We start from the raw sequence: 26,991 nt of genomic DNA, 5'->3' as shown, positions 1-26,991 counted from the left end.
ACTCCTAAAATACTCATGCAAAATGGCTAATAATGTTTGAAATAATGGATCCTTGGGAGTTTTCCTCGAAACATATGCTTTCTTAAGGCTTGCAAACACAAAACGTATTTCTTTTACTCAATATGACAGTAATGTTCTTAAAATCCTGAGATAATGCGAAAAAAGCAATGAAAATATTTTCAATCATATTTCCTAAATCAAACATGCAAGATGTGTAAAGATGCCTGTAATATTGAATCCATGTGAGTTTTACTAGATTAGGTTGTGTTTGAAATTTTTGCAAATACAAAAATTAGGTTTTTTTCACCATGACAATGTACACTCAATATGACAGTAAATTAAACATAAATCCTAAACTACACTTAAAAATTAGCTAATATTGCCTGAAATAATGCATTCTTGTGAGTTTTACTCGAAACATATGCTTTTTTTAAGGCTTGCAAACACAAAAAGTAGTTTTTTACTCAATATGACAGTAATGTTCTTAAAATCCTGAGATAATGCGAAAAAAGCAATAAAAATGTATTCAATCATAATTCCTAAACTATACAAGCAAAATGTGTAAAAATGCCTGGATTATTGAATCCATGTCAGTTTTACTAGAATTATTTGTTTTAGTAAAGTTTGCAAAAACAAAAATTAGGTTTTACTCTTTATGAAAGTAAACTGTCACACTCAATATGACAGTTTTTTAATCATAACTCCTAAACTACTCATGCAAAATGGCTAATAATGTTTGAAATAATGGATCCTTCGGAGTTTTCCTCGAAACATATGCTTTCTTAAGGCTTGCAAACACAAAAAGTATTTTTTTTACTCAATATGACAGTAATGTTCTTAAAATCCTGAGATAATGCGAAAAAAGCAATAAAAATGTATTCAATCATAGTTTCTAAACTAAAAATGCAAAATGTGTAAAAATGCCTGTATTATTGAATCCATGTGAGTTAAACTAGAATCATATGTTTTAGAAAAGGTTTGCAAAAACAAAAATTAGGTTTTACTCTTTATGAATGGAAACTGTCACCTCAATATGACATTTATTTAATCATAACTCCTAAACTACACATGCAAAATGTCTAATGATGCCTCAAATAATGCATTCTACGGAGTTTTACTCGAAACATATGCTTTTTCAAATCTTGCAAACACAAAAAGTAGTTTTTACTCAAAATGACAGAAATATTCCTAAAATACTGAGATAATGCGAAAAAACCAATGAAAATATATTCAATCATGTTTCCTAAATCAAACATGCAAAATGTGTAAAAATGCCTGTAATATTGAATCCATGTGAGTTTTACTAGATTAGGTTGTGTTTGAAATTTTTGCAAATACAAAAATTAGGTTTTTTCACCATGACAATGTACACTCAATAAGACAGTAAATTAAACATAACTCCTAAACTACATTTAAAAATGAGCTATTTTGCCTGAAATAATGCATTCTTGTGAGTTTTACTCGAAACATATGCTTTTTTAAGGCTTGCAAACAAAAAGTAGTTTTCTATCAATATGACAGTAATGTTCTTAAAATTCTGAGATAATGCGAAAAAAGCAATAAAAATATATTCCAACATAATTCCTAAACCAACAATGCAAAATGTCTAAAAATGCCTGTAATATTAAATCCATGTGAGTTTTACTAGAATCAGTTGTTTTAGTAAGGTTTGCAAAAACAAAAATTAGGTTTTACTCTTTATGAAATTAAACTGTCACAATCAATATGACAGTTTTGTAATCATAAATCCTAACTACACATGCAAAATGGCTAATGATGCCTCAAATAATGCATTCTACGGAGTTTTACTCTGAACATATGCTTTTTTAAATCTTGCAAACACAAAAAGTAGTTTTTTACTCAATATGACAGTTATATCCCTAAAATCCTGAGAAAATGCGAAAAAAGCAATAAAAATGTATTCAATCATAATTTCTAAACTAAACATGCAAAAATTGTAAAAATGCCTGTAATATTGAATCCATGTGAGTTTTCCTAGAATCGGTTGTGTTTGAATTTTTTGCAAATAAAAAAATTAGGTTTGTTTCACCATGACAAGTACACTCAATATGACAGTAAATAAACATAACTCCTAAACTACACATAAAAATGAGCTAATATTGCCTGAACTAATGCATTATTGTGAGTTTTACTCGAAACATATGCTTTTTTAAGGCTTGCAAACACAAAAAGTAGTTTTTTACTCAATATGACAGTAATGTTCTTAAAATCCTGAGATAATGCGAAAAAAGCAATAAAAATGTATTCCAACATAATTCCTAAACCAACAATGCAAAATGTCTAAAAATGCCTGTAATATTAAATCCATGTGAGTTTTACTAGAATCAGTTGTTTTTATAAGCTTTGCAAATACAAAAATTAAGTTTTACTCACTATGACAGTATACTGTCACACTCAATATAACAGTTATTTAAAAATAACTCCTAACTTCACATGCAAAATGGCTAATGTTGCCTCAAATAATGCATTCTACGGAGTTTTACTCGAAACATATGCTTTTTTAAATCTTGCAAACACAAAAAGTAGTTTTTTACTCAATATGACAGTAATATTCCTAAAATCCTGAGATAATGCGAAAAAAGCAATGAAAATATATTCAATCATATTTCCTAAATCAAACATGCAAAATGTGTGAAAATGCCTGTAATATTGAATCCATGTGAGTTTTACTAGAATCGGTTGTGTTTGAAATGTTTGCAAATAAAAAAATTAGGGTTTTTTTTCACCATGACAATGTACACTCAATATGACAGTAAATAAACATAACTCCTAACATAACTCCTAAACTACACATAAAAATGAGCTAATATTGCCTGAAATAATGCATTATTGTGAGTTTTACTCGAAACATATGCCTTTTTAAGGCTTACAAACACAAAAAGTAGTTTTTTACTCAATATGACAGTAATATTCCTAAGATCCTGAGATAATGCGAAAAAAGCAATACAAATGTATTCCATCATAATTTCTAAACCAAACAGGCAAAATGTCTAAAAATAACTGTAATATTGAATGCATGTGAGTTTTACTAGAATCAGTTGTTTTTGTAAGGTTTGCAAATACAAAAATTAGGTTTTACTCTATATGAGAGTATACTGTTACATTTAATATGACAGTTATTTAAACAAAACTCCTAAACTACAAATGCTAAATGGCTAATGATGCCTGAAATAATGCATCCTTAGGAGTTTTACTCGAAAAATATGTTTCTTTTAATCCTTGCAAACACAAAAAGTAGTTTTTACTCAATGTGACAGTAATATTCTTAAAATCCTGAGATAATGCGAAAAAAGCGATAACAATGTGTTCCATCATAATTTCTAAACCAAACATGCAAAATGTGTAAAAATGCCTGTAATATTGAATCCATGTGAGTTTTACTAGAATCAGTTGTTTTTGTAAGGTTTTCAAACACAAAAAATAGGTTTTACTTACTATGACAGTTATTTAAACTCCATGTATCTTTGTGAGTTTTACTAGAAAAAATATATTTTGAATGTTTACAAAAACAAAAGTTAGTTTTTTTTTACTCAATATGATAGTATAACTGTCATACTAAATCCATCCATTTTCTTCCGCTTATCCGAGGTCGTGTTGCGGGGGCTGCAGCCCAAGCAGAGAAGCACAGACTTCCCTATCCCCAGCTACTTCGTCCAGCTCTTCTCGGGGGATCCCGAGGCGTTCCCAGGCCAGCCAGCTGATATAATCTTCCCAATGTGTCCTGTGTCTTCCCCGTGGCCTCCTGCCGTTTGGACTTGCCTTAACGAAAAAAGCAATACTAATGTATTCAAACACAAATCCTAAACAAAACATGTAAAATGTCTAAAATGCCTTTAATATTGAATCTGTGTGAGTTTTACAAGAATCAGTTGTTTTTGTAAGGTTTGCAAATACAAAAATTAGGTTTTACACTTAACTTTATAACTCAATATGTGTGGCAGTTATACTACCACACTCAAAATGACAGTTATTTAAACATAACTCCTAAACTACACATGACCATTTTCTAATAATGCATGAAGAAATGTATCTTTGTGAGTTTTACTAGTAACATTTTCTTTTGTAAGGTTTGCAAAGACACGAGTTAGTTTTTTTTTCCTCACTTTGACAGTATGCTGTCACACTCAATTTCAGTTATTCAAACATAACTCCTAAACCACACATACAAAATGGCTAATAATGTCTGTAGAAATGTATCTTTGTGAGTTTTACTGTGAAACAATATTTTGTAAGGTTTGTAAAGACACAAGTTAGTTTTTTTTTACTCAATATAACAGTATAACTGTCATACTATATATGAAAGTTATATAAACATAAATTCAAAACTACACATGAACATTTTCTAATAATGCATGAAGAAATGTATCTTTGTGAGTTTTACTAGTAACATTTTCTTTTGTAAGGTTTGCAAAGACACAAGTTAGTTTTTTTTACTCAATATAACAGTATAACTGTCATACTATAAACGCAAGTTATATAAACATAACTCCAAAACCAAACATGCATTATGTCTAAAAATTCAGCACTGCAACTACATATGCACCGAATTTAAACTAAATGTCCCTGCTGCTGTTATCCGAGTTGCAGGGCTGGCCACCACGCCAACATCATCCAGGGCTCCAGAAACATTTGTAGGTCAATGCCCCACAATACAAGTAGATGCTGGAGGCACTATTCTGCCAGGACTTTTAGACACCGGGTCCCAAGTGACGCTAATGTCCGAAAGCCTATTTAATGCTCACTTTACCGAAGCGAAGCTCGAAAGGACCCCTACCCTTTTTCGTCTAAGAGCAGCTAATGGCCTGGAAATCCCCTATATCGGCTATGCGGTTCTTGATTTTGAGGTAGAGGGTGTTAAAGTTCCCGAAAGAGGAGTAGTAATTGTTGCGGATCAAAACTGTACACACCCCTTCATAATAGGTATGAATCTAATCGTGGGTTGTTGGGATGCCGTTTTTAAATGTCCTAAAACCTCTACTCTTCGGCATCTTCAAAAGCAAAAGGTGTGGAGGGAAGCTTTTGCTACATGTTCCCGTATAGAAGCTGTTGCTGCTGAAGATGGCTTGCTAGGCCACGTGAGAATGGTCTCGAAGACTAGTATTACATATCCCCCAAAGGAGATGTTGGTGCGGGGCTAACTACTGTGCCCTGCAAAATCACTGGTCGTGGTGAACAGAGGTAGGCTGCCCCTCCGTGCTTATAACCCCCATTCCTACAGTATTTCCTTAAAACAATTTGAGAAGCTAGGGCAGCTGTTCCGTGTTGATGATAGTGATGTGCATGCAGCTGAGGATCTGTGTTTATCTCTAGTAGAGGAGGGTGTGGTAGAAGTGTCACTCATTGATGCCACAGCCCAAACCAATCCAGAACTGTCCCCAGATGTTAGGGATTTGAGTGATAAGCCGGATCTGTCTGAGCAGCAACAAGTGCAGCTACGCGCCCTGCTGGCGAAGTGGGAGAAGGTGTTTGCACAACATGAGGACTTTGGAAGGACCAGTGTTGTGCAACACAGGATACTGACTGGAGATTCCGCCCCTACCAGGGAGAGATACCGACCCATCCCGCCTCTGTTGCATAAGGAAGTGAAGACACTGCATGCTTTCAGGTATGCTTGAACAGAGAGTGATAAAGGAAAGCTGCAGTCCCTGGGCAGCGCCTATAGTGTTAGTCCGCAAAAAGGATGGGAGTTGGCGCTTTTGTGTAGACTACCGGAGGTTAAACTCAGTTACACATAAAGACGCCTTTCCGTTCCCCTGAATCGAAGAGACCCTAACTGGTCTGAGCAAATCTGAATGGTTTTCGACCTTAGACCTCGCTAGTGGGTATTGGCAAGTGGAGGTGCACCCGGACGATCGTGAAAAGACTGCATTTACAACTCCCCTCGGACTGTTCGAGTTTGAACGCATGCCATTTGGTCTATGCAATGCACCTGCCACTTTCCAACATCATTGTTTGAATGGTCAAATAGCGGAATCATTGTTGGTTTATCTTGATGACATAATAATTTTTTCTGTTGATTTCACTGCCCATCTACAGCACCTGGACCAGGTGTTTGAACGGTTGCAGCGACATGGACTTAAACTCAAGCCCCCTAAGTGCAAGCTCTTTCAGCGTGAGGTGAAATTCTTGGGACACGTGGTGGATCGGGATGGAGTGAGACCGGACCCAGGTAAAATTAAGGCAGTACAGGACTGGGCCGCTCCGACCACTGTCAAGGAAGTGAGAGCGTTTCTTGGATTGGCAGGCTATTACCAACGTTTTGTGGCTGGGTTTGCTAAAATAGCCCGTCCCCTATAAATGTCGGTGGAGGCCGTCCCACCGACAAGAAGGCACAGGCCCACAAAATAGTGTGGACACCAGAGTGTCAGACGTCCTTTGAAGAGCTAAAAAAGGCTTTGACCGACAGTTGCCTGCCCGCTATGCAGACGAGAGTTCCCCCCGTTGCAGGGACTGACAACGATAATGTATGGGGGGGATGTGATGGGACACAAGTAGGGGATTTTATTTTTTTTGTTTCATTGTCATGCATGTCTGAGTGTTTTTATTGTTTTAGATTTTAATTGCATGTTTTTACATTTTACAATTTGATTGCATGTTTTTACACTTTGAGGACTTTGACTGTATTTTTAATTGCATAAGTTTATTCCTTGTGGACTTTGCTGGCATTTTAAGACGTTGCCCCTTTTAGCTTGTTGCCCCTGACAACCAAAGTGCCCAATCGAACGGCACCTGAAATCAGACGCACCTGTGGAGCATTAGGGCTGCACACATTTAAAAAGGAGCGACCAGGAGGATCGTCAGGCTTGACAAGGAGGACCGTCAGGCTTGACAAGGAGGACCGGGTGAACGCGCGCAGGTTGAGAAGGAATCCCCAAGACTACCCAGCAGACCCGCAGGCTACCGAAAAGAACCCCCAGAATCCCACAATACGCAGGGGCAGAGGAAACTCTGACTCCAAAGTAAGTGTCGTGCCTTGTGGATTTGCAGGGGTATTTAACTGCCTTGGGCTGTGGGCTTGTGGCTCGTGTGTTGTGCGCTGGCTGTGTGGTTCTGTGAGCAGGAGCAATCGAACACGATTCATAAACCAAAGATGTATTATGTCTAAAAATGCCTGTAATATTTTATCCATGTGAGTTTTACGACAATCAGTTGTTTTTGTAAGGTTTGCAAATACAACAATTAGGTTTTACACATAATGACAATATAACTGCCACACCCAATCAGTAGTTTTTTACTCAATATGACTAATATTTTTACAATCCTGAGATAATGCAAAAAAAGCAATAAAAATGTATTGCAACATAATTCCTAAACCAACAATGCAAAATGTCTAAAAATACCTGTAATATTAAAACTATGTGACAATTACTGTAATCAGTTGTTTTTGAAAGATTTGCAAAAACAAAAATTAGGTTTTACGCATTGACATATAACTGCCACCTAAATATGACAGTTGTTTAAAACATATCTCCTAAACCACACATGCAAAGTGGCTAATAATGCCTGGAGGAATGTATCTTTGTGAGTTTTACTAGAATAATGATCTTTTGTAAGAATTGCAAAGACACAAGCTAGTTTTTTTTACTCAATATGACAGTTTTACTGTCATACTAAATATGAAAGTTATATAAACATAACTCTAAAACCAAACATGCATTATGTCTAAAAATGCCTGTAATATTGTATCCATGTGAGTATTACTAGAATCAGTTGTTTTTGTAAGGTTTGCAAATACAAAAATTAGGTTTTACTCACTATGCCAGTTATTTAAACATAACTCCTAAACAACAAATGCAAAATGGCTAATAATGCCTGGAGATGTATCTTTTACTAAAATGTTCTTTTGTAAGGTTTGCAAAGACACAAGTTAGTTTTTTTTACTCAATATGTAGTATCACTGTATCACAACTGAGAAAGTTGTATAAACATAATTTCAAAACTACACATGCAATCCGTCTAAAAATGCCTGTAATATTGAATCTATGTGAGTTTTACCAGAATCAGGTATTTTGGTAAGGTTTACAATTACAAAAATTAGGTTTTACTCATAATGACAGTATAACTGCCACTTTCAATATGGCAGTTATTTAAACATAACCCCTAAACCACATGCAAAATGGCTTATAATGCCTGGAGATGTATCTTTGTGAGTTTTACTAGAAAACATATAATTTGTAAGGTTTTTTAAAGACACAAGTTGGTTTTTATTACTCAATATAATAGTATAACTGTCATACTAAATGTATCCATTTTCTTCCGCTTATCCGAGGTCGGGTTGTGGGGGCAGCAGCCTAAGCAGAGAAGCCCAGACTTCCGTCTCCCCAGCCACTTCGTCCAGCTCTTCTCGGGGGATCCCAAAGTGTTCCCAGGCCAGCCGGCTGACATAGTCTTCCCAATGTGTCCTGGGGCTTCCCCGTGGCCTCCTGCCGGTCGGACTTGCCCTAACGAAAAAAGCAATTAAAATGTATTCAAACACAACTCCTAAACCAAACATGTGAAATGTCTAAAATGCCTGCAATATTGAATCTATGTGAGTTTTACTAGAATCAGTTGTTTTTGTAAGGTTTGCAAATACAAAAATTAGGTTTAACACTTAATGACGTATAACTGCCACACTCAATCTGACAGTTATTAAAACATAACTCCTAAACTACACATGAACATGTTTTAATAATGCATGAAGAAATGTATCTTACTCAATATGACAGTATTACTGTAATACTAAATATGAAAGTTATATAAACACAACTCCAAAACCAAACATGCATTATGTCTAAAAATGCCTGTGATATTGTATCTGTGAGTTTTACTAGAATCAATTGTTTTTGTAAGGTTTGCAAATACAAAATTTAGGTTTTACTCACTATGACAGTTATTTAAACATAAATCCTAAACAACAAATGCAAATAGCTAATAATGCTTGGAGAACTGTATCTTTGTTATAGAGAGCCTGCTGACCAACAGCATCTCTGTCTGGACTGGAGCCTGCAGTGCCTCAGACTGGAAGTCTCTCCAGAGAGTGGTGAGGACGGCGGAAAAGATCTTCAGGAATCCTCTTCCTCTTATCCAGGAGATCGCAAAAAGCGCTGCCTGACCAGGGCTCAGAAAATTTGCAAAGACTCCTCCCACCCCCACCAAGGACTGTTTTCACTGCTGGACTCTAGAAAGAGGTTCCGCAGCCTCCGAAGCAGAACCTCCAGCTTCTTCCCTCATGCCGTAAGACTCTTGAACGCATTATAATTAAATTATCCCCTCAAAATGGATTAACTCGCTGGAATAAACAAAAAACAATATAACATACACCCATAAACGTGGGCGCATGTGGAAAAGGTGCAATATATTTATCTACACAGTAATCTTTTTATTTATTTATATATATTTAAGTATATTTATTTATTTTATATGTATATTTATATATTTATTTATTTATATATGCACCTTATTGCTTTTTTATCCTGCACTACCATGAGCTTATGTAACAAAATTGTGTTATCTATGCTGTAAAGTTCAAATTTGAATGACAATAAAAAGAAAGTCTAAGTCTTTACCAGAATAATGATCTTTTGTAAGGTTTGCAAAGACGCAAGTTAGTTGTTTTTGTTACTCAATATGACAGTATAACTGTCATACTAAATATGAAAGTTGTAAAAACATAACTCCAAAACCAAACAAGCAATCCGTCTAAAAATGCATGTAATATTCAATCTATGTGAGTTTTACCAGAATCAGGTATTTTGGTAAGGTTTACAATTACAAAAATTAGGTTTTACTCATGACAGTATACCTGCCACATTCAATTTGACATTTATTTAAACATAACTCCTAAACCACACATGCACAATGGCTAATAATACCTGGGGAAATGTCTCTGAGTTTTACTAGAAAAAATATATTGTGTAAGGTTTGTAAAGACACAAGTTAGTTTTTTTTACTCAATATAACAGTATAGCTGTCATACTATATATATAAATAAATGGATTGTACTTGTATAGCGCTTTTCTACCTTCAAGGTACTCAAAGCGCCTTGACACTACTTCCACATTTACCCCTTCACACACTGATGGAGGGAGCTGCCATGCAAGGCGCTAACCAGCACCCATCAGGAGCAAGGGTGAAGTGTCTTGCTCAGGACACAACGGACATGACGAGGTTGGTACTAGGTGGGGATTGAACCAGGGACCCTCGGGTCGCGCACGGCCATTCTTCCACTGCGCCAAACATAACTCTAAAACCAAACATGCATTATGTCTAAAAATGCCTGTAATATTGTATCCATGTGAGTATTACTAGAATCAGTTGTTTTTGTAAGGTTTGCAAATACAAAAATTAGGTTTTACTCACTATGCCAGTTATTTAAACATAACTCCTAAACAACAAATGCAAAATAGCTAATAATGCTTGGAGAGATGTATCGTTGTTATAGCAAGCCTGCTGACCAACAGCATCTCTGTCTGGACTGGAGCCTGCAGTGCCTCAGACTGGAAGTATCTCCAGAGAGTGGTGAGGACGGGGGAAAAGATCATCAGGACTCCTCTTCCTCCTATCCAGGAGATCGCAAAAAGTGCTGCCTGACCAGGGCTCAGAAAATTTGCAAAGACTCCTCCCACCCCCACCAAGGACAGTTTTCACTGCTGGACTCTAGAAAGAGGTTCCGCAGCCTCCGAAGCAGAACCTCCAGCTTCTGTAGCAGCTTCTTCCCTCAGGCTGTAAGACTCTTGAACGCATCATAATTAAATTATCTCCTCAACTCCCCTCAAAATGAATTAACTCGCTGGAATGAAATAAACAATATAACATACACCCATAAACGTGGGCGCATGTGGAAAAAGTGCAATATATTTATCTGCACAGTAATCTATTTATCTATTTATATATATTTATATTTATTTATTATATATATATGTGTATATATATATATATATATATATATATAGTATTTATATATTTATATATATATTTATTTATCGAAATATGCACCTTATTGCTTTTTTATCCTGCACTACGACATTTCGTTCTTATCTGTGCTGTAAAGTTCAAATTTGAATGACAATAAAAAGAAAGTCTAAGTCTAAGTCTTTACTAGAATAATGATCTTTTGTAAGGTTTGCACACAAGTTAGGTTTTTTTTTACTCAATGGTAATATACAGTATAACTGTCATACTAAATATGAAAGTTGTATAAACGTAACCCCAAAACCAAACATGTAATCCGTCTAAAAATGCCTGTAATATTGAATCTTTGTGAGTTTTACCAGAATCAGGTATTTTGGTAAGGTATACAATTACAAAAATTAGGTCATGACAGTATTACTGCCACATTCAATATGACAGTTATTTAAACATAACTCCTAAACCACACATGCAAAATGGCTAATAATGCCTGTAGATATATATCTTTGTGAGTTTTACTAGAAAAAATATATTTTGTAAGTTAGTTTTTTTTTTACTTAATATGACAGTATAACTGTCATACTAAATCCATCCATTTTCTTCCGCTTACAATTACAAAAATTAGGTTTCACTCATAATGACAGTATAACTGCCACATTCAATTTGACATCTATTTAAACATAACTCCTAAACCACACATGCACAATGGCTATTAATGCCTGGGGAAATGTCTCTTTGTGAGTTTTACTGGAAAAAAAATATTTCGTAATGTTTGTACTGACACAAGTTAGTTTTTTTTACTCAATATGACAGTGTTACTGTCATACTAAATATGAAAGTTATATAAACATAACTCCAAAACCAAACATGCATTATCTCTAAAAATGCCTGTCATTTTGTATCCATGTGAGTTTTACTAGAATCAGTTGTTTTTGTAAGGTTTGCAAATACAAAATATGGGTTTTACTCACAGTATACTGTCACACTCAATCTGGCAGTTATATAAACATAACTCCTAAACCACACATGCCAAATGGCTAATAATGCCTGGAGAAATGTCTCTTTGTGAGTTTTGCAGGAAAACAAATATTTTGTAAGGTTTGTAAAGACACAAGTTAGTTTTTATTACTCAATATTACTGTAATACTAAATATGAAAGATATATAAACACAACTCCAAAATCAAACATGCATCATGTCTAAAAATGCCTGCAATATTGCATCCATGTGAGTTTTACTAGAATCAGTTGTTTTTGTAAGGTTTTTGCAAATACAAAAATTAGGTTTTACTCACTATGACAGTTATTTAAACATAACTCCTAAACAACAAATGCAAAATGACTAATAATGCTTGGAGAAATGTATCTTTGTTAGATTAACTAAAACAATGATCTTTTGTATGGTTTGCAAAGACACAAGTTTGTTTTTTGTACTCAATATGATAGTATAACTGTTATACTAAATATGAAAGTTGTATAAACGTAACCCCAAAACCAAACATGTAATCCGTCTAAAAATGCCTGTAATATTGAATCTTTGTGAGTTTTACCAGAATCAGGTATTTTGGTAAGGTTTACAATTACAAAAATTAGGTCATGATGACAGTATTACTGCCACATTCAATATGACAGTTATTTAAACATAACTCCTAAACCACACATGCAAAATGGCTAATAATGCCTGTAGATATGTATCTTTGTGAGTTTTACTAGAAAAAATATATTTTGTAAGTTAGTTTTTTTTACTTAATATGACAGTATAACTGTCATACTAAATCCATCCATTTTCTTCCGCTTATCCGAGGTCCGGTTGCAGGGGCAGCAGCCTAAGCAGAGAAGCCCGGACTTCCCTATCCCCAACCACTTCGTCCGGCTCTTCTCGGGGATCCCGAGGCGTTCGACAGCCCAGCCGGGAGACATAGTCTTCCCAATGTGTCCTGGGTCTTCCCCGCGGCCTCCTGCCCGTCGGACTTGCCCTAATGAAAAAAGCAATACAAATGTATTCAAACACAACTCTAAACCAAACATGTAAAATGTCTAAAAATGCCTGTAATATTGAATCTATGTGAGTTTTACCAGAATCAGGTATTGTGGTAAGGTTAACATTTACAAAAATTAGGTTTTACTCATAATAACAGTATAACTGCCACATTCAATTTGACATTTATTTAAACATAACTCCTAAACCACATGTGCACAATGGCTAATAATGCCTGGAGAAATGTCTCTTTGTGAGTTTTACTGGAAAAAAAAAAATTTTTAAGGTTTGTACAGATACAAGTTAGTTTTTTTTATTCAATATGACAGTATTACTGTCATACAAAATATGAAAGTTATATAAACATTACTCCAAAACCAAACATGCATTATGTCTAAAAATTCCTGTAATATTGTATCCATGTGAGTTTTAGTAGAATCATTTGTTTTCATAAGGTTTGCAATTACAAAATATGGGTTTTACTCACTATGACAGTATACTGTCACACTCAATCTGATGATTATTTAAACATAAGTCCTAAACCACACATGCAAAATGGCTAATAATGCCTTGAGTTATGTATCTTTGTGAGTTTTACTAGAAAAAAAATATTTTTCTAATGTTTGCAAAGACACAAGTTAGTTTTTTACTTAATATGACAGTATAACTGTCATACTAAATCCATCCATTTTCTTCCTGCTTATCCGAGGTCAGGTTGCGGGGGCAGCAGCCTAAGCAGAGAAGCCCAGACTTTCCTCTCCCCAGCCACTTTGTCCAGCTCTTCTCGGGGGATCCTGAGGCATTTACAGGCCAGCCAGGAGACATAAATAGATAGATAGATAGATAGATAGATAGATAGATAGTACTTTATTGATTCCTTCAGGAGAGTTCCCTCAGGAAAATTTAAATTCCAGCAGTAGTGTACAAAATTGTAAAAAGTGAAAAGTAAATAATGGGGGTACAAATTGAAACAAAATAGAAACATATTACAATAGAATAAAAATAAAAAGCAACAATGAGAATAAAAATATAACAGTAAAATAAGAATATAACAAGAGAAACTAGGCAGTAGTGACCATGTTTTGAAAAAATATTGCACTCTTATTGATTTGCATCCCCTGTCATCCTAGTAGCCCCCCTCCCCCCAGAGAGAGTTTGGCCTTACGCGCCAAACGGCAGCTCAGAGTACCCACCCTTTTTTGGATTCACTCGAGGGAGTACTGGAAAGTGCTCCACCGGGTGATTCCCTCATTCTACTGGGGGCCTTCAACGCTCATCTTGATGTAGTCTTGTGATTTTTTCCCCCACACATACATACTTAATATGACAGTATAACTATATATATATATATATATATATATAAATATAATATATATATATATATATATATATATATATATATATATATATATATATATAATATATATATATATATATATATATATATATATATATATATATATATATATATATATATATATATATATATATATTTATATATACACACATATATAAAAAAAACTTGACTTTCAGTGAATTCTAGCTATATATATATATATATATATATATATATATATATATATGTATGTGTGGGGGAAAAAATCACAAGACTACTTCAAGATGAGCGTTGAAGGCCCCCAGTAGAATGAGGGAATCACCCGGTGGAGCACTTTCCAGTACTCCCTCGAGTGAATCCAAAAAAGTGTGGGTACTCTGAGCTGCCGTTTGGCGCATAAGGCCAAACAACAGTCAGGACCCGTCCCCCCACCCGAAGGCGGAAGAAAGCTACCCACTGGTCCACTGGGTTGAACTCCAACGTGCAGGCTTTGAGCCGGGGGGCAACAAGAATTGCCACCCGAGCCCGTCGCCTCTCAACGCAAGCATTATAACTCCAAAACAAAAAAATGCTAATAATGCTTGGAAAAGTGTATCTTTGTTAGTTTTACTAGAATAATAATCTTTTGTAAGGTTTGCAGACACAAGTTTTTTTTTTTTTTTTACTCAATATGACAGTATAACTGTCATACTAAATATGAAAGTTGTATAAACATATCTCCAAAACAAAACATGCAATCCATCTAAAGATGCCTGTAATATTGAATCTATGAAAAATAGTTTTTTACTCAATATGACAGTATAACTGTCATACTAAATCCAACCATTTTCTTCCGCTTATCCGAGGTCGGGTTGCGGGGGCAGCAGCCTAAGCAGAGAAGCCCAGACTTCCCTCTCCCCAGCCACTTTGTCCAGCTCTTCTCGGGGGATCCCGAGGCGTTCCCAGGCCAGCCTGAGACATAGTCTTCCCAATGTGTCCTGGGTCTTCCCCGTGGCCTCCTGCCGATCGGACTTGCCCTAACGAAAAAAAGCAATAAAAATTATATTCAAACATGTGAAATGTCTAAAAATGCCTGTAATATTGAATCTATGTGAGTTTTACTAGAATCAGATGTTTTTGTAAGGTTTGCAAATACAAAATTTTGGTTTTACACATAATAACAGTATAACTGCCACATTCAATATGACAGTTATTTAAACATATTTCCTAAACCACACATGAAAAATGTCTAATAATGACTGGAAAAAATTATTTTTGTGAGTTTTACTGGAAAAACATAGTTTGTAATGTTTGTAAAGACACAAGTTAGTTTTACTCAAGATGACAGTATAACTGTCATAATACAAAATGAAAGTTATATAAACATAATTCCAAAACCAAACATGCATTATGTCTAAAAATACCTGTAAAATTGTATCCATGTGAGTTTTACTAGAATCATTTTTTGCGACTTGTCCGGGGAGTACCCCGCCTTCCGCCCGATTGTAGCTGAGATAGGCTCCAGCGCTCCCTGCCACCCCAAAAGGGAATAAGCGGTAGAAAATGGATGGATGGGCATTGTTTGTTGTCGTTACTAAATCCATCCATTTTCTTCCGCTTAACCGAGGTCGGGTTTTGGGGGCAGCAGCCTAAACAGAGAAGCCCAGACTTCCCTCTCCCCAGCCACTTCTTCCAGCTCTTCTCGGGGGATCCTGTGGCGTTCCCAGGCCAGCCGGGAGACATAATCTTCCCAATGTGTCCTGGGTCTTCCCCGTGGCCTCCTGCCGGTCGGACTTGCCCGAAACACATCCCTCGGGAGGCGTCCGGGTGGCATCCTGAGCAGATGCCCGAACCACCTCATCTGGCTCCTCTCAATGTGGAGGAGCAGCGCTTTACTCTGAGTTCCTCCCGGATGACAGAGCTTCTTATCCTATCTCTAAGGGAGAGACCCGCCACCCGGCGGAGGAAACTCAATTTGGCCGCTTGTACCCGGGATCTTGTCTTTTCGGTCATAACCATGACCATGGGTGCAGGATGGGAATGTAGATCGACCGGTAAATTTAGAGCTTTTAGTTCTGGCTCAGCTCCTTCTTCACCACAATGGATCGATATAGCGTCCTCATTACTGAAGACGCCGCACCGATCCGCCTGTGGATCTCATGATCCACTCTTCCCTCACTCGTGAACAAGACTCCTAGGTACTTGAACTCCTCCACTTGGGGCCATCTAGTATGTGCCATCGCCTCCTCAACCTGGAAATGGCACCCCACCCTTTACCGGGCGAGAACCATGGACTCGGACTTGGAGGTGCTGATTCTCATCCCAGTCGCTTCATACTCGGCCATCCAATGAGAGCTGGAGATCCTGGCCAGTTGAAGCCATCAGGACCACATCAACTGCAAAAAGCAGAGACCTAATCCTGCAACCACCAAACCGGATCCCCTCAACGCCATGACTGCAATTCTGTCCATAAAAGTTAACAACAGAATCGGTGACAAAGGGCAGCCTTGGAGGACCAAGGCTGCCCTACACTGATCATACAGGGAGCGACACGCCACAATCAGACAGTCCGATACCCCATACTCTTGTCTTTGAGCCGGGGGGACAACAAGAATTGCCACCCCAGCCTCTCATTGCTTGCAACGCCATAGTGGAAGAGAGTCCAGCCCCTCTCGAGAGAACAGGTTCCTGTGCGTCGAAGTGAGTCCAACTATATCTAGCCGGAACTTCTCCACCTCGCACACCAGCTCAGGCTCCTTCCCTCCCAACGAGGTGACATTTCACGTCAGAAGAGCTAGCTTATGTAGCCGATGATCGGACTGCCAAGTGCCCTGCCTTCGGCTGCCGCTCAGCTCACACTGCACCCGACCTCTATACCCAGCCCATGAGTGGTGAGCCCATTGGAGGAGGGAACCACGTTGCTTCATTGAGCTGAGCCAGCCAACAGGCGCTCGCCATCGTGCCCCACCTCTGGGCCTGGCTCCACAGGGGAGCCACGGTGACCCGCGTCCGGGCGAGGAAAAATCTAGGACCTCGATTTGTACTTTTCATAAAGGTCTTTGAGCTGCTCTTTGTCTGATCCCTCACCTAGGACCTATTTGTCTTGGGAGAGCCTACGAGGGGGCATAGAAGCCCACAGACAGCGTAGCTCCTAGGATCAGTGGGACACGCAAACTCATCTACCACGATAAGGTGGCGGCTCAGAAAGGAGGTTATATAAACATAACTCCAAAACCAAACATGCATTATGTCTAAAAATGCCTAAAATATTGTATCTGTGTGACTTTTACTAGAATGGGTTGTTTTTGTAAGGTTTGTAAATACAAACATTTGGTTTTACTCACTATGGTAAATGGGCTATACTTGTATAGCGCTTTTCTACCTTCAAGGTACACAAAGTGCTTTGACACTATTTTTACATTCATCCATTCACACACACATTCACACACTGATGGCGGAAGCTGGCATGCAAGGCCCTAACCACAACCCATCAGGAGCGTCCGTTGTGTCCCTCAAGGACACAACGGACGTTACGAGGTTGGTAGAAGGTGGGGATCGAACCAAGTTCTAGTTTTACTGGAAAAAAATATTTTGTAAGGTTTGCAAAGACACAAGTCTTTTTTTTTTTTTTTTTTACTTAACATGACAGTATAACTGTCATATGAAAAGTTATAAACCTAACTCCAAAACCAAACCTGCATTATGTCTAAAAATGCCTGTAATATTGTATATTTGTGAATTTTACTAGAATCCGGAGGTTTATAAGGTTTAAAAATACAAAAATTAGGTTTTACTCATAATGACAGTATAACTGCCACACGCAATATGACAGTTATTTAAAAACTCCTATTCCACACAAGCAAAATGGCTATTGATGCCTGAAATAATGCATCCTTAGGAGTTTTCCTCGAAACATATGCTTTTTTAAATCTTGCAAACACAAAAAGTAGTTTTTTACTCAATATGACAGTAATGTTCTTAAAATCCTGAGATAATACGAAAAAAGCAAAAACAAATGTATTCCATTATAATTCCTAAACCAAACATGCAAAATGTGTAAAAATGCCTGTAATATTGAATCAATGTATGTTTTACTAGAATCAGTTGTGTTTGAAAGGTTTGCAATTAGAAAAATTAGGTTTTTTTCAACATGACAAAGTACACTCAATATGACAGTAAATTAAACATAACTCCTAAACTACACATAAAAATGAGCTAATATTGCCTGAAATAATGCATTCTTGTAAGTTTTACTAGAAACATATGCTTTTTTAAGGCTTGCAAACAAAAAAATTAGTTTTTTACTCAATATGACAGTAATGTTCTTAAAATTCTGAGATAATGCGAAAAAAGCAATAAAAATGTATTCCAACACATTTCCTTAACCAACAATGCAAAATGTCTAAAAAAGCCTGTAATACTATATCCATGTGAGTTTTAATAGAATCAGTTGTTTTAGTAAGGTTTGCAAAAACAAAAATTAGGTTTTACTCTTTATGAAAGTAAACTGTCACAATCAATATGACAGTTTTTTAATCATAACTCCTAAACTACTAATGCAAAATGGCTAATAATGTTTGAAATAATGGATCCTTGGGAGTTTTCCTCGAAACATGTGCTTTTTTTCTGGCTTGCAAACACAAAAAGTATATTTTTACTCAATATGACAGTAATGTTCTTAAAATCCTGAGATAATGCGAAAAAAGCAATGAAAATATAATTAATCATATTTCTTAAATCAAACATGCAAAATGTGTAAAAATGCCTGTAATATTAAATCCATGTGAGATTTACTAGATTATGTTGTGTTTGAAATTTTTGCAAATACAGAATTTAGGTTTTTTTCACCATGACAATGTACACTCAATATGACAGTAAATTAAACATAACTCCTAAACTACACTTAACAATGAGCTAATATTGCCTGAAATAATGCATTCTTGTGAGTTTTACTCGAAACATATGCTTTTTTAAGGCTTGCAAACACAAAAAGTAGTTTTTACTCAATATGACAGTAATGTGCTTAAAATTCTGAGATAATGCGAAAAAAGCAATAAAAATGTATTCCAACATAATTCCTAAACCAACAATGCAAAATGTCTAAAAATGCCAGTAATATTAAATCCATGTGAGTTTTACTAGAATCAGTTGTTTTAGTAAGGTTTGCAAAAGCAAAAATTAGGTTTTACTCTTTATGAAAGTAAACTGTCACACTCAATATGACATTTATTTAATCATAACTCCTAAACTACACATGCAAAATGTCTAATGATGCCTCAAATAATGCATTCTACGGAGTTTTACTCGAAACATATGCTTTTTCAAATCTTGCATACGCAAAAAGTAGTTTTTTACTCAATATGACAGTAATATTCCTAAACTACTGAGATGATGCAAAAAAGCAATAAAAATGTATTCAATCATAATTTCTAAACTAAACATGCAAAATGTGAAAAAATGCCTGTATTATTGAATCCATGTGAGTTTTACTAGAATCAGTTGTTTTAGTAAAGTTTGCAAAAACAAAAATTAGGTTTTTCTCTTTATGAAAGTAAACTGTCACACTCAATATGACAGTTTTTTAATCATAACTTCTAAACTACTCATGCAAAATGGCTAATAATGTTTGAAATAATGGATCCTTCGGTTTTCCTCGAAACATATGCTTTCTTAAGGCTTGCAAACACAAAAAGTATTTTTTTTACTCAATATGACAGTAATGTTCTTAAAATCCTGAGATAATGCGAAAAAAGCAATAAAAATGTATTCAATCATAATTTCTAAACTAAACATGCAAAATGTGTAAAAATGCCTGTATTATTGAATCCATGTGAGTTAAACTAGAATCAGTTGTTTTAGTAAGGTTTGCAAAAGCAAAAATTAGGTTTTACTCTTTATGAAAGTAAACTGTCACACTCAATATGACATTTATTTAATCATAACTCCTAAACTACACATGCAAAATGTCTAATGATGCCTCAAATAATGCATTCTACTGAGTTTTACTCGAAACATATGCTTTTTCAAATCTTGCAAACACAAAAAGTAGTTTTTTACTCAATATGACAGTAATATTCCTAAAATACTGAGATAATGCGAAAAAAGCAATGAAAATATATTCAATCATATTTCCTAAATCAAACATGCAAAATGTGTAAAAATGCCTGTAATATTGAATCCATGTGAGTTTTACTAGATTAGGTTGTGTTTGAAATTTTTGCAAATACAAAAATTAGGTTTTTTTCACCATGACAATGTACACTCAATATGACAGTAAATTAAACATAACTCCTAAACTACACTTAAAAATGAGCTAATATTGCCTGAACTAATGCATTCTTGTGAGTTTTACTCGAAACATATGCTTTTTTAAGGCTTGCAAATACAAAAAGTAGTTTTTATTCAATATGACAGTAATTTTCTTAAAATTCTGAGATAATGCGAAAAAAGCAATAAAAATGTATTCCAACATAATTCCTAAACCAACAATGAAAAATGTCTAAAAATGCCTGTAATATTAAATCCATGTGAGTTTTACTAGAATCAGTTGTTTTAATAAGGTTTGCAAAAACAAAATTAGGTTTTACTCTTTATGAAAGTAAACTGTCACAATCAATATGACAGTTTTGTAATCATAAATCCTAACTACACATGCAAAATGGCTAATGATGCCTCAAATAATGCATTCTACGGAGTTTTACTCTGAACATATGCTTTTTTAAATCTTGCAAACACAAAAAGTAGTTTTTTACTCAATATGACAGTTATATCCCTAAAATCCTGAGATAATGCGAAAAAAGCAAGAAAAATGTATTCAATCATAATTTCTAAACTAAACATGCAAAATTTGTAAAAATGCCTGTAATATTGAATCCATGTGAGTTTTCCTAGAATCGGTTGTTTGAAATTTTCGCAAATAAAAAAATTAGTTTTTTTTTACCATGACAAGTACACTCAATATGACAGTAAATAAACATAACTCCTAAACTACACATAAAAATGAGCTATTATTGCCTGAACTAATGCATTATTGTGAGTTTTACTCGAAACATATCCTTTTTTAAGGCTTGCAAACACAAAAAGTAGTTTTTTACTTAATATGACAGTAATGTTCTTAAAATCCTGAGATAATGCGAAAAAAGCAATAAAAATGTATTCCAACATAATTCCTAAACCAAAAATGCAAAATGTCTAAAAATGCCTGTAATATTAAATCTATGTGAGTTTTACTAGAATCAGTTGTTTTTATAAGGTTTTCAAATACAAAAATTAAGTTTTACTCACTATGACAGTATACTGTCACACTCAATATGACAGTTATTTAAAAATAACTCCTAACTACACATGCAAAATGGCTAATGATGCCTCAAATAATGCATTCTACGGAGTTTTACTCGAAACATATGCTGTTTCAAATCTTGCAAACACAAAAAGTAGTTTTTACTCAATATGACAGTAATATTCCTAAAATCCTGAGATAATGCGAAAAAAGCAATGAAAATATATTCAATCATGTTTCCTAAATCAAACATGCAAAATGTGTAAAAATGCCTGTAATATTGAATCCATGTGAGTTTTACTAGAATCGGTTGTGTTTGAAATTTTTGCAAATAAAAAAATTAGTTTTTTTTCACCATGACAATGTACACTCAATATGACAGTAAATAAACATAACTCCTAAACTATACATAAAATGAGCTAATATTGCCTGAAATAATGCATTATTGTGAGTTTTACTCGAAACATATGCTTTTTTAAGGCTTGCAAACACAAAAAGTAGTTTTTTACTCAATATGACAGTAATATTCCTAAAATCCTGAGATAATGCGAAAAAAGCAATAAAAATGTATTCCATCATAATTTCTAAACCAAACAGGCAAAATGTCTAAAAATAGCTGTAATATTGAATTCATGTGAGTTTTACTAGAATCAGTTGTTTTTGTAAGGTTTGCAAATACAAAAATTAGGTTTTACTCTATATGAGAGTATACTGTTACATTTAATATGACAGTTATTTAAACATAACTTCTAAACTACAAATGCTAAATGGCTAATGATGCCTGAAATAATGCATCCTTAGGAGTTTTACTCGAAAAATATGCTTTTTTTAATCCTTGCAAACACAGAAAGTAGTTTTTACTCAATGTGACAGTAATATTCTTAAAATCCTGAGATAATGCGAAAAAAGCAATAAAAATGTGTTCCATCATAATTTCTAAACCAAACATGCAAAATGTGTAAAAATGCCTGTAATATTGAATCCATGTGAGTTTTACTAGAATCAGTTGTTTTTGTAAGGTTTTCAAATACAAAAAATAGGTTTTACTTACTATAACAGTTATTTAAACTCTATGTATCTTTGTGAGTTTTACTAGAAAAAATATCTTTTGAATGTTTACAAAAACAAAAGTTAGGTTTTTTTTACTCAATATGATAGTATAACTGTCATACTAAATCCGTCCATTTTCTTCCGCTTATCTGAGGTCGTGTTGCAGGGGCTGCAGCCTAAGCAGAGAAGCCCAGACTTCCCTATCCCCAGCTACTTCGTCCAGCTCTTCTCGGGGGATCCCGAGGCGTTCCCAGGCCAGCCAGCTGATATAATCTTCCCAATGTGTCCTGTGTCTTCCCCGTGGCCTCCTGCCGTTTGGACTTGCCTTAACGAAAAAAGCAATACTAATGCATTCAAACACAACTCCTAAACAAAACATGTAAAATGTCTAAAATGCCTTTAATATTGAATCTATGTGAGTTTTACAAGAATCAGTTGTTTTTGTAAGGTTTGCAAATACAAAAATTAGGTTTTGCACTTAACTTTATAACTCAATATGTGTGGCAGTTATACTACCACACTCAAAATGACTGTTATTTAAACATAACTCCTAAACTACACATGACCATTTTCTAATAATGCATGAAGAAATGTATCTTTGTGAGTTTTACTAGTAACATTTTCTTCTGTAAGGTTTGCAAAGACACGAGTTAGTTTTTTTTTACTCACTTTGACAGTATACTGTCACACTCAATTTCAGTTATTTAAACATAACTCCTAAACCACACATAAAATGGCTAATAATGCCTGTAGAAATGTATCTTTGTGAGTTTTACTGGGAAACAATATTTTGTAAGGTTTGTAAAGACACAAGTTAGTTTTTTTTTACTCAATATAACAGTATAACTGTCATACTATATATGAAAGTTATATCAACATAACTTCAAAACTACACATGAACATTTTCTAATAATGCATGAAGAAATGTATCTTTGTGAAATTTACTAAAATGTTCTTTTGTAAGGTTTGCAAAGACACAAGTTAGTTTTTTTTACTCAATATGATAGTATCACACTGAAAAAAATATAAGATTTACTTAAAAAAATTATTGTAAGTATTTGCACGCAAATGATTTAAGTAAAATGTAATGCTGCAATATCAAGTAACACTCACTTGCCAGTATCAAGTAAATTTTACCTACCATATAACATAACATTTGTGAAGATATTAAGTAACAGTTACTTAATTACATCCAAGTTTTAAGTTATATTTATTTAAACAAATTAAGTAAAGTCTACTTGTTTTTCATCAGCAGGAACATCATTTTACTCAAAATTTTAAGTAAATTTTATATATCTGTAGTATTTGCTGTTATGAAGTGATTCAGTAGATTTTAATTATTTTCTTGTGCTTGACATTTTAATTTACTTGGTTGCATTACTTTACATTACTCACTAAAATTAGGTAATCATTGCCAGTTTTCTTTTGATAAATGTTACCAAATAAATTTATCCAATACTCTATGCATTTAATATATATGTATCACATATCACACAACTAAATTACAATGCAATTCAACAGTTTCTTTTTAGTTCAATCTTACAACCCTCTGAAACAGAGTTTCTACATTCATTGCAGAAATATAATACTCAACAACAACTTCTGGGAGAGGGTCAGGACAGAAACAGCCTCTTAAACTTTGAGCAGTGGTGTATGGATTATGTATACCCCTATTTAAATGTGGGGAAAAACAGAATGTACACTGAAAAAAATAACTCATAAGATTTACTTTAAAAAATTATTGTAAGTATTTGCACGCAAATGATTTAAGTAAAATTTAATGCTGCAATATCAAGTCACACTCACTTGCCAGTATCAAGTAAATTCTACTTACCATATAACATAACATTTGTGAAGATATTAAGTAACAGTTACTTAATTACATCCAAGTTTTAAGTTATATTTATTTAAACAAATTAAGTAAAGTCTACTTGTTTTTCATCAGCAGGAACATAATTTTACTCAAAATTTTAAGTAAATTTTATATATCTGTAGTATTTGCTGTTATGAAGTAATTCAGTAGATTTTAATTATTTTCTTGTGCTTGACATTTTAATTTACTTGGTTGCATTACTTTACATTACTCACTAAAATTAGGTAATCATTGCCAGTTTTCTTTTGATAAATGTTACCAAATAAATTTAACCAATACTCTATGCATTTAATATATATGTATCACATATCACACAACTAAATTACAATGCAATTAAACAGTTTCTTTTTAGTTCAATCTTACAACCCTCTGAAACAGAGTTTCTACATTCATTGCAGAAATATAATACTCAACAACTTCTGGGAGAGGGTCAGGACAGAAACCGCCTCTTAAACTTTGAGCAGTGGTGTATGGATTATGTATACCCCTATTTAAATGGGGGGAAAAACAGAATGTACTGTACAAGTACTGCGTTAATAGTAAAAGTGCATTATATTGTACTGCATTAGAATTTGTACTAACAGTAAATCAAAGATGTATCTCCAGCAAAAGGTATTCAAAGTAAATAGTAGTAATAGTATATTTTTTAAAGAAAATATCCAAAGGTTGGTATGACTGGTAAACAACAAATACACAGTATTACACATTATACACCAAATCCAACATAGATCTGGTAACATAGTCACTTCTCAAATATGCAATTAAAATCTTACAAACTACACTGAAAAAGTGCAATTTCAACATTTAAACCAGTCCTCTGACTAGTGCACTTTTAAGTATGCAATTAAAACATTAATGAAATAAAATCAACAATACCAACTAAAAATAACAGCTTAAGGTGTCTAACCATTCTTGTTGAAGAATACAATCTTTACTGTCATTAACAGATACCTTATTTGACAAAAAATGAAAAACATTTATGACAGGCAACCCACTAGTACACCAAGATGAACTGGAACTCAGTGCTAATTCTTGGCATTTCTTCACAAGAGTCCATGCATGATGCTACGTCCTCAACAAGGGTCCATAAATGATGTCATTTTCCTCCTCTAGGATGACAAAGTCATGACATGCATTTAGGAAAGCAACTTCAACTTCAAGGTGTTTACTTTTGGGGACAGTTTCAATCCATCCAGCTCCAGCATGAGTTTTTGGAAGACTTCAAAAGTGTAGCGCAAAGTGGGAGGGTATGCCAAGTTCAGGGCATAAATCAGTCCCATGAGCAGTGAGCAAGCTTTCGCAGTACTGTTGCACCCTGGCAAAATCTCATGGCCTTCCACAAGGATGGAGACATCAACTGGATCCTCATCAGCACCGTGGACGACGAGTATTTTGAGGATGTGGTTACTGACATCACTCAGGCTGTCCTCCTGCATACAAAATATAACAAAAAAGAAGAATGTTATTGAGAAACAAATAATAGAACTGCATGAATCATTCAAAGTGACTTCATTATCAGGGAAGAATGAACACAAGAATATATGTTCCTTTGTCTGCTTTCCTCTTAACTTTAACATTAAATTAACCTGTGTCATTAAAACATATTTTTAAATGATTAAAATAATGCTATACCAAGCAGTCTTCAAAAAGTTCCTCTTCCTTCTCGCCAAGGTACAGTATAAGGCTGCGGATAATGGTTTCACGCCTCATCTCAATGCTCTGTTTCTGTGAACAGATTAAGAACATGAACATAACCATTATATATACACAATCAACTGTCAAGTGAAAACACAAGTGCATATATTTGCTCGTGTTTTAAGTGCATGGACCCAGAGCGTGCAAGGGCATGGAATCTACCAAGTGTGAGGCTTGTCCTGTATGTGTATACTGTATGTGTCTGTGAGTGAGAAAAAAAAGTAGGTCCAGCTCCCTGTAAAACATACTGTATGAACAAGCAAAACAAGCACACCTGACTCAGTCTGTCCAGGAGCGGCCTCATCTTGATCCCCACGGCACCTCCCTTGCACAAAGTCCACTGGCTCCTCCAAAGGGCACCCTGAAAATGAAGAGACACAATTTGTGGTATTAAAACAATGGTCTAAAATATTCAGCCACAATTTTAATATTACATTATGATGGATGAATAAGGGAAAATAACAAAGCAATATAATGCATACATTATTTTCTACTTGCCTGAATTATGAGAATAATGTTCTGTTCTGATTTGCTTCCTGTTGATGGAAAACTATTTCAATAAGAAATAAACTACATCATAAACATTAATGAACATTTTGTTTTGTCTAGCTAAATAAAACAATTAACACATGACAGATTTATTTGCGAGTAGAAGTTGTAATGAACAATCCATTCTTTCATTGAATTACAAAAACATGTTGCTGTGGGCTTCACACCGATAGCTAGCTTCTTGTCAAAAAAAAAAAGGAAAGAAAACTGCCAGCGAAGTCTCTTTGTAATCGCAAGCTGATGCTCTCAAAGACCTCTGGCGCTTCTGTCGGTAAATGTGTGTTTTAAAAACCTATTCTTGGGCATTTCTCCCAAACATTCAGCAGTATCGCCCCCTCATTCC

General features: G+C 34.8%; 1 long non-coding RNA gene across 1 annotated transcript; it reads left to right on the top strand.

Moving 5' to 3' along the window:
* The first annotated feature begins 6,850 nt into the window (after positions 1 to 6,850).
* LOC140679940 (uncharacterized) lies at positions 6,851 to 8,499 on the top strand. Its single transcript, XR_012051214.1, has 2 exons — positions 6,851 to 6,980; positions 8,291 to 8,499. It is a non-coding gene; the product is annotated as an uncharacterized lncRNA (long non-coding RNA).
* Positions 8,500 to 26,991: the final 18,492 nt, after the last annotated feature.

Source organism: Nerophis lumbriciformis, linkage group LG27 (genome assembly GCF_033978685.3).
Source record: "Nerophis lumbriciformis linkage group LG27, RoL_Nlum_v2.1, whole genome shotgun sequence".
Classification (NCBI taxonomy): Eukaryota; Metazoa; Chordata; class Actinopteri; order Syngnathiformes; family Syngnathidae; genus Nerophis; species Nerophis lumbriciformis.
The sequence above is the reverse complement of the archived record's forward strand: the minus strand, read 5'-3'. Positions and strand labels throughout refer to the sequence as shown.